Source organism: Barbatula barbatula (assembly GCF_947034865.1).
Source record: "Barbatula barbatula genome assembly, chromosome: 5".
NCBI lineage: Eukaryota > Metazoa > Chordata > Actinopteri > Cypriniformes > Nemacheilidae > Barbatula > Barbatula barbatula.
In genome coordinates this window covers 1,370,972-1,378,163 of record NC_136769.1, presented here as the reverse complement: position 1 = coordinate 1,378,163, position 7,192 = coordinate 1,370,972, and the positions used below count along the sequence as shown (strand labels likewise).

The 7,192-nt window shown below is 39.3% G+C and overlaps 1 long non-coding RNA gene across 1 annotated transcript; it reads left to right on the top strand.

Moving 5' to 3' along the window:
- Window positions 1-144: 144 nt before the first annotated feature.
- Window positions 145-6,954, top strand: LOC306894413. Its single transcript, XR_013786689.1, has 3 exons — window positions 145-268; window positions 3,037-3,245; window positions 4,247-6,954. It is a non-coding gene; the product is annotated as an uncharacterized lncRNA (long non-coding RNA).
- Window positions 6,955-7,192: the final 238 nt, after the last annotated feature.

Genomic DNA, 7,192 nt, shown 5'->3' with positions numbered 1-7,192 from the left:
AAAACCTCAAGAAAAGTTATTGTAATATCATCAGTCGACAAATATCACCAGCTCAGTCATAGACGACGGTATTTGATCACTATGGTTACCGCTACTACAGGCACAATTGAGGCAGCTAACAGGTCCTCGTAGGACCCCGGGGGCGGGGCCAGGAGTCGCAGCGGCAGCAGCACACAGAGACTGAACGTCGATGACCGACACGATTGTGAAGCAGTGACGGGAAAATACTGAAGCAGCTGCGGGCCTGTCCGTCACTACTCAGGCTAATGTACATAGCGGACATCCTCATGAATCCTCAGTTTTACAGATGTTTGATGTTTGTCGTCTTTCGTTGGGACAGTGAGGGGCAGATCGGGTCACTATGAGTCTGAGGGGTCTTGTCTCCCCGTCACTATAGTGCTGTCTGCGCGCCTGTATGCGCTGTTTGCTGTGACCGCTTTCAATGAGTCTGTTGACGAACAATGTGACATTTCAGACGTTTAAAACTCAACTAATCGCGGAGAAGTTCAGGGAACGAATTTATTATAAGACGCCGCTGTATCGTTTCAAATCCGTTCAGAGAGAATGAACGACCGGCGGATTCTCTCGTTAAGTTTCATTTCAAGGATTCTTGACGGTCTTGTGAACATGCGGAAAAGTGTCATTATTACAAACTAGAATCAACATTATAACTTAACGAGCCTTAATAATACAGTTAAATATAAAGCCTAGTTTCCTTCAGTATAATATATAATATGGTCTTGACATGATGCACCTTTTCTGTCGGATCAGATGAATTCAGAGGGATTTGGTCTGATGTATTCAGAGTTGAGTCAGTCTTAGCACAAGAGATGAACACAAAACACAGGAGCACAGTGAGGAAGATATAACAATGATAAACATATGTTTAGTTCATATATACTGAGACTTAAAATCCTGATTTGTATGTTTGTCCTGAAAGGTTTGTTTCATTAGTGACATTAGCCTAACAGTGAAAACACATCCATTGGTGTTAATAGAGCTGCCGGTCTTCTGCTGATGATCATGAACGTTTTCTTTTTCTTTCAGTATAACAGACACATCAGTGTTAACAGCTGTCATTATTCTACACCCATAGTTCCCATTTTCACCTCCTTCATTATGCTGATATCTTAAACTCTCATGGAAATGTCCTCACAAAACAGATGCTTGTGTTTTAAATAGGCAGAATTTGATATCGATTTTAAAAGCTCAAAACTTCTGTGATTTAAAACACCAGACAGTTTTATAACCTGAGGGTCTTGTTGTAACCGGTCAATAGGCTACAGCGCAATATATATTTTCATGATAGTGTATCGATAGTCCAACAGCTACAATCTTTGATCATTTTAATTGTGTTTTATCGTCATATATGCTACAGTACATATGGCCAATGTCTCAAGAGGGAGCAGCATGACACCAGAGTGGGAAACTTTAATGGAGTCTACTGGTATGTGAGTGTTGGGATGATAAAAACACATCAGCAAGTTGAATTTTCAGTTCTTTTTTTTGACATTTTTATTTGTAAAAATATATTGTCGCCAACACCTGTAAAATTGTGTTTTTCCATCTTAAAAATATATCTAAACTTCGTCATGTGCTGTCACCATCAGATGCAGAGAAGCTTATTCATGCCTTTATGACATCAAGACTAGATTACTGTAATGCACTATTAGGTGTTGCCCTGCAGGCCTATTACAAAAACTCCAACTGGTCCAAAATGCGGCAGCTCGAGTTCTTACACATACAAGAAAGTATGAGCATATTAGCCCGGTTCTGTCAACCTTGCACTGGTTACCTTTAAAGCATCACATTAACTTTAAATTCTGCTTATTGCCTATAAAGCCCTTCATTGTCCTCACTATTTGAGTGAACTTCTCTTGTATTTCAGTCCTTCACGTCCACTATGCTCTCTGGCGTCCGGTCAGTAGGTAATACCTAGAATTTCAAAATCAAGTGCAGGTTTGGAACAGTCTTCCCCGCACTGTCCGGGAGTCGGACACACTCTGTCAGTTTAAATCTAGACTAAAGTAGCAACTTTATAATCTTGCATACACTACAGTATTATAATATAAATATAATCTGAAAGGTTTAGGCTGCACTAGTTAGATCAACCGGAACCAGGAACACTTCCAATAACAACTGATGCATTTGTTGCATCAAAGAGGACAGAACAGAACAGAACTCTACTCTCAGCCAGTCTTGTCTCATTGTTCCAAGGTTACTAGAGCGGGCAAGATGCAGTCCATGCCCAGACCTGACAAAAGCTGTGATAAGAGCTGGACAAAGGACTCTAGAAATGTCCGGCCGCTTTAAGATAATGATAATATTAAATCTAGTTATTACTGTCGAGCTTGTGCAGAGGCTGCAGTTTTTGCCAGAGGCGAACTGGAATCCCCTGGTTAGGCCTGGTTTCCCTCCGAGGGTTTTTTCTCCCCTAATGGGGGGAGCTAATAGAATTAGAAAGTTTTATGTAATGAACACTGCATATAGGAATTTAAAGTCTGTCTGATATCTGACCTGTATTTTGACTCGCATAACCTTTTATGTTTTGCTTATAGTTAATGTTTTCTTTTACAGCTGCTTTGTAACAATGAAAAGTGTAAAAAGCGCTACATAAATAAAACTGACTGGACTTGATATAGCAAAATGTATAGTATAAAAATCTATTGCATTGTGTCTTATCTATGGTGATATATTGTATCACAAGGCCATTGTCAATACACAGCCCTAATATAATGAGAGCTAAAGTTAGAAACACTGTAAATAATAAGCAGTTGAATATTTATCCATCATGAATAAGACCAAAGAAATTGAACATTGTTAGATGTTTTTATGACAACTGCTCTCACTTTGCTTGGGTTTCTGTAGTTGATTTGTGATGTGGCCGAGATGTTTTTGTCATTTATGTCACACATGGAGATAAATGTTGGTATTTGATATAGTGGACAGCATCTTGGTCAACAATTGTTGTTTTTAGTGATGTTATATAAGTGAAGCTGAGTTGAGTTATTGACAATGTCTCTCTAACATCTCCAGTTCACACCAACAGTGATTGACACCTTCAGTAAAGCTCCTCCTACATCAAACCACCAATAAATACCAGAAAGCAACAAGCAGAAGAATCACTTCAGGTGTAAGAACTGAAATCTTCACACAGTTGTTGGAGTTTGTGGAAGAGAAGCTTGAGAACACGAGAGATCCAGAACTACACACAACAGAAACTCAGAGGACTAAAGAACACAGAGGTTGGTTTCTGTTTTTAAATCTTTATTTCTGACAGTGGAGGAATTATTAAGCTTTCATTTATCTGATAAACCACAAATGCAGAAGATTAGAACTGAAAGTGAATCACTAAACTGCATCAAATGATCATAACTTGATCTGGTTGTGATCTGGTAAAGGTTCAATAGAATCACATGTTTGGCTATAAGGTGACCATCGTTCTGCTTTGAGTTTGTAGAGCACAGCATTTTGACCCTTTTTTCACATTTTCATCAGTCTGTTGGTTTTTTATCGTCTTATTGAAAAGAAAACATGCATTTGTTCTTTTACTCGACTACATGAGACACAGTCTGTTGGTTTTTAGTTGTTATTCTTTCTTTTACTCGACTATATTTTTGGGGGCATCGTTTCTGCTGTACTGAACTTAAAGTGACAGCAGCTTTATAAATCACAGTCTGTTATTATTGTTAATAAAACAACAAAAGACAAAGAAAATCGTCACTCAATGCTCTTGACTGGTGTGACTCTAATAAGGATTGATCTATATTCAATTTATACAGTGAAGACTATGTAGTGTTATCTCACATCTGATGACTTTTATTTTGTACCTGAAGATGTTTTGCATTGATTCTTGATTTATACTTGATTCATTTAATCCAAACCACTGAGATATCATGGCAGTAATTATTTAATTTATAAAACACATAATTCGGTAAAAAATGATTATAATAAACATACATTTGCTCTCTGGTTTACACAATGAATAATTTACAGTTTTGTATCTTTTTCTGCTGAAAATGTCATTTCTGTAGTCTGAGTGATTTTTATGTTGTAATTTAAACAGAATAAAGTTAAAATATTCTCTTAGGATGTGTTCGTCTTATATGGCAAACACTTTTATCCAAAGCAATACTCAGTGCACTGAATGACTGTGTTCCCTGAAAATGAAACTGTGATCTTGTCTTGTGATGTTGTTTTATACAATTGTAAAACTGTGTTTAACAGATAGTTTTGTTCACTTCAGATATGATGGAAGTGAATAAGGACAGTCAAGATGAAGTAAAAGATGCTGATCAGCAACATCAACGTGCACAAAGATTCCAGAAAGTTTCACTGGAAGAAGCTTTGAGAACTGGAGACAAAATGAGTGAAAAACAGCACATGAGAATTCACACCGGAGAGAAACCTCACGCATGTCTACAGTGTGGAAAGACTTTTACAGCTACGAGTAACCTTAAGACACACATGAGAATTCACACCGGAGAGAAACCTCACGCATGTCTACAGTGTGGAAAGACTTTTACAGCTACGAGTAACCTCAAGACACACATGAGAATTCACACAGGAGAGAAACCTCATGTATGTCTACAGTGTGGAAAGAGTTTTACACAAACGGGAAGCCTTAAGACACACATGAGAATTCACACTGGAGAGAAACCTCACGCATGTCTACAGTGTGGAAGGAGTTTTACACATATGAGTCACCTTAAGACACACATGAGAATTCACACAGGAGAGAAACCTCATGTATGTCTACAGTGTGGAAAGACTTTTACACAAACGGGAAGCCTTAAGACACACATGAGAATTCACACTGGAGAGAAACCTCACGCATGTCTACAGTGTGGAAAGACTTTTACAAAAACAGGAAACCTTCAGACACACATGAGGATTCACACTGGAGAGAAACCTCACGCATGTCTACAGTGTGGAAAGACTTTTACAAAAACAGGAAACCTTCAGACACACATGAGAATTCACACTGGAGAGAAACCTCACGCATGTCTACAGTGTGGAAAGACTTTTACAAAAACAGGAAGCCTTAAGACACACATGAGAATTCACACTGGAGAGAAACCTCACGCATGTCTACAGTGTGGAAAGAGTTTTACAAAAACAGGAAGCCTTAAGACACACATGATAATTCACACTGGAGAGAAACCTCACGTATGTCTACAGTGTGGAAAGACTTTTACAGCTACGAGTAACCTTAAGACACACATGAGAATTCACACTGGAGAGAAACCTCACGCATGTCTACAGTGTGGAAAGACTTTTACACAAACGGGAAGCCTTAAGACACACATGATAATTCACACTGGAGAGAAACCTCACGCATGTCTACAGTGTGGAAAGACTTTTACAAAAACAGGAAACCTTCAGACACACATGAGAATTCACACTGGAGAGAAACCTCACGTATGTCTACATTGTGGAAAGAGTTTTACACAAACAGGAAGCCTTAAGACACACATGAGAATTCACACTGGAGAGAAACCTCACGTATGTCTACAGTGTGGAAAGACTTTTACAGCTACGAGTAACCTTAAGACACACATGAGAATTCACACTGGAGAGAAACCTCACGCATGTCTACAGTGTGGAAAGAGTTTTACACATATGAGTAACCTTAAGACACACATGAGAATTCACACTGGAGAGAAACCTCACACATGTCTACAATGTTGAAATACTTTTACACAAACAGGAAGCCTTAAGACACACATGAGAATTCACACTGGAGAGAAACCTCACGTATGTCTACAGTGTGGAAAGAATTTTACAGCTACGAGTCACCTTAAGATTCACATGAGAATTCACACTGGAGAGAAACCTTACGCATGTTTACAGTGTGGAAAGAGTTTTACAAAAACAGGAAACCTTCAGACACACATGAGAATTCACACTGGAGAGAAACCTCATGTATGTCTACAGTGTGGAAAGAGTTTTACAAAAACAGGAAACCTTCAGACACACATGAGGATTCACACTGGAGAGAAACCTCACGCATGTCTACAGTGTAGAAAGAGTTTTACAGCTACAAGTCACCTTCAGACACACATGAGAATTCACACTGGAGAGAAACCTCACGCATGTCTACAGTGTGGAAGGAGTTTTACAGAAACAGGAAACCTTCAGACACACATGAGAATTCACACTGGAGAGAAACCTCACGCCTGTCTACAGTGTGGAAAGAGTTTTACACATATGAGTAACCTTAAGACACACATGAGAATTCACACAGGAGAGAAACCTCACACATGTCTACATTGTGGAAAGAGTTTTACAGAAACAGGAAACCTTCAGACACACATGAGAATTCACACTGGAGAGAAACCTCACACATGTCTACAGTGTGGAAAGAGTTTTACAGAAACAGGAAACCTTCAGACACACATGAGAATTCACACTGGAGAGAAACCTCACACATGTCTACAGTGTGGAAACAGTTTTACAGCTGCGAGTAGCCTTCAGACACACATGAGGATTCACTGGAGAGAAACCTTTAGTGTGTCATCAGTGTCTTTTGCATGACTTCAGTGTGGAAGGGCTTATGAGTAACCTCAGGATTCCCGGGTTGGTCTGGTAATCTTGCATACCGGGCATCATGGAAGGGGCTTCTGTCAGGTGGCTCCCATCTAATTGTGAAATGCAGGACATGGATTTTGTTGAGAGTGTATGCGCATTATGTGCTATGGAAGGCTGAATATAGACATATAGACTCGTTGTGAGAATCTGTTTCAACATGTAAGGACAGATAAATGTTTTGTCTGAGGGATCTCCATTATGACGGCGTGCTCAGTACATGTTGACCTAACAAATGTCAGATTTATTGTGTTATCTTGTTATTGTGTGAGATGTGCAGATATAAGTGATATGTTCGTCACTTCCTCACTTATGCATATATATACTGAACCCATCTTTAGTAAACTTTGACTTTGAGTAAACTACACTTCTGTGTCTGTGTCATTCTTGGTCCCCGGTTCCGGTTCCTCTGATTGCTCTGTCTACTAGACCCTTCAATTCATGAAAGCTGTATACCTAGACAAAGAAATAATCTTATACTCGTTCAGCGCTGTGTTTGGATCCATCAAATCCTTCAGAGGCGCAGTCCTTCGTTGTTGTTTTGGTCTGCCTCCGCTCGCTATGTCATAATCACGTCACTATTAGATCAAGCTCTTGGTGGGTA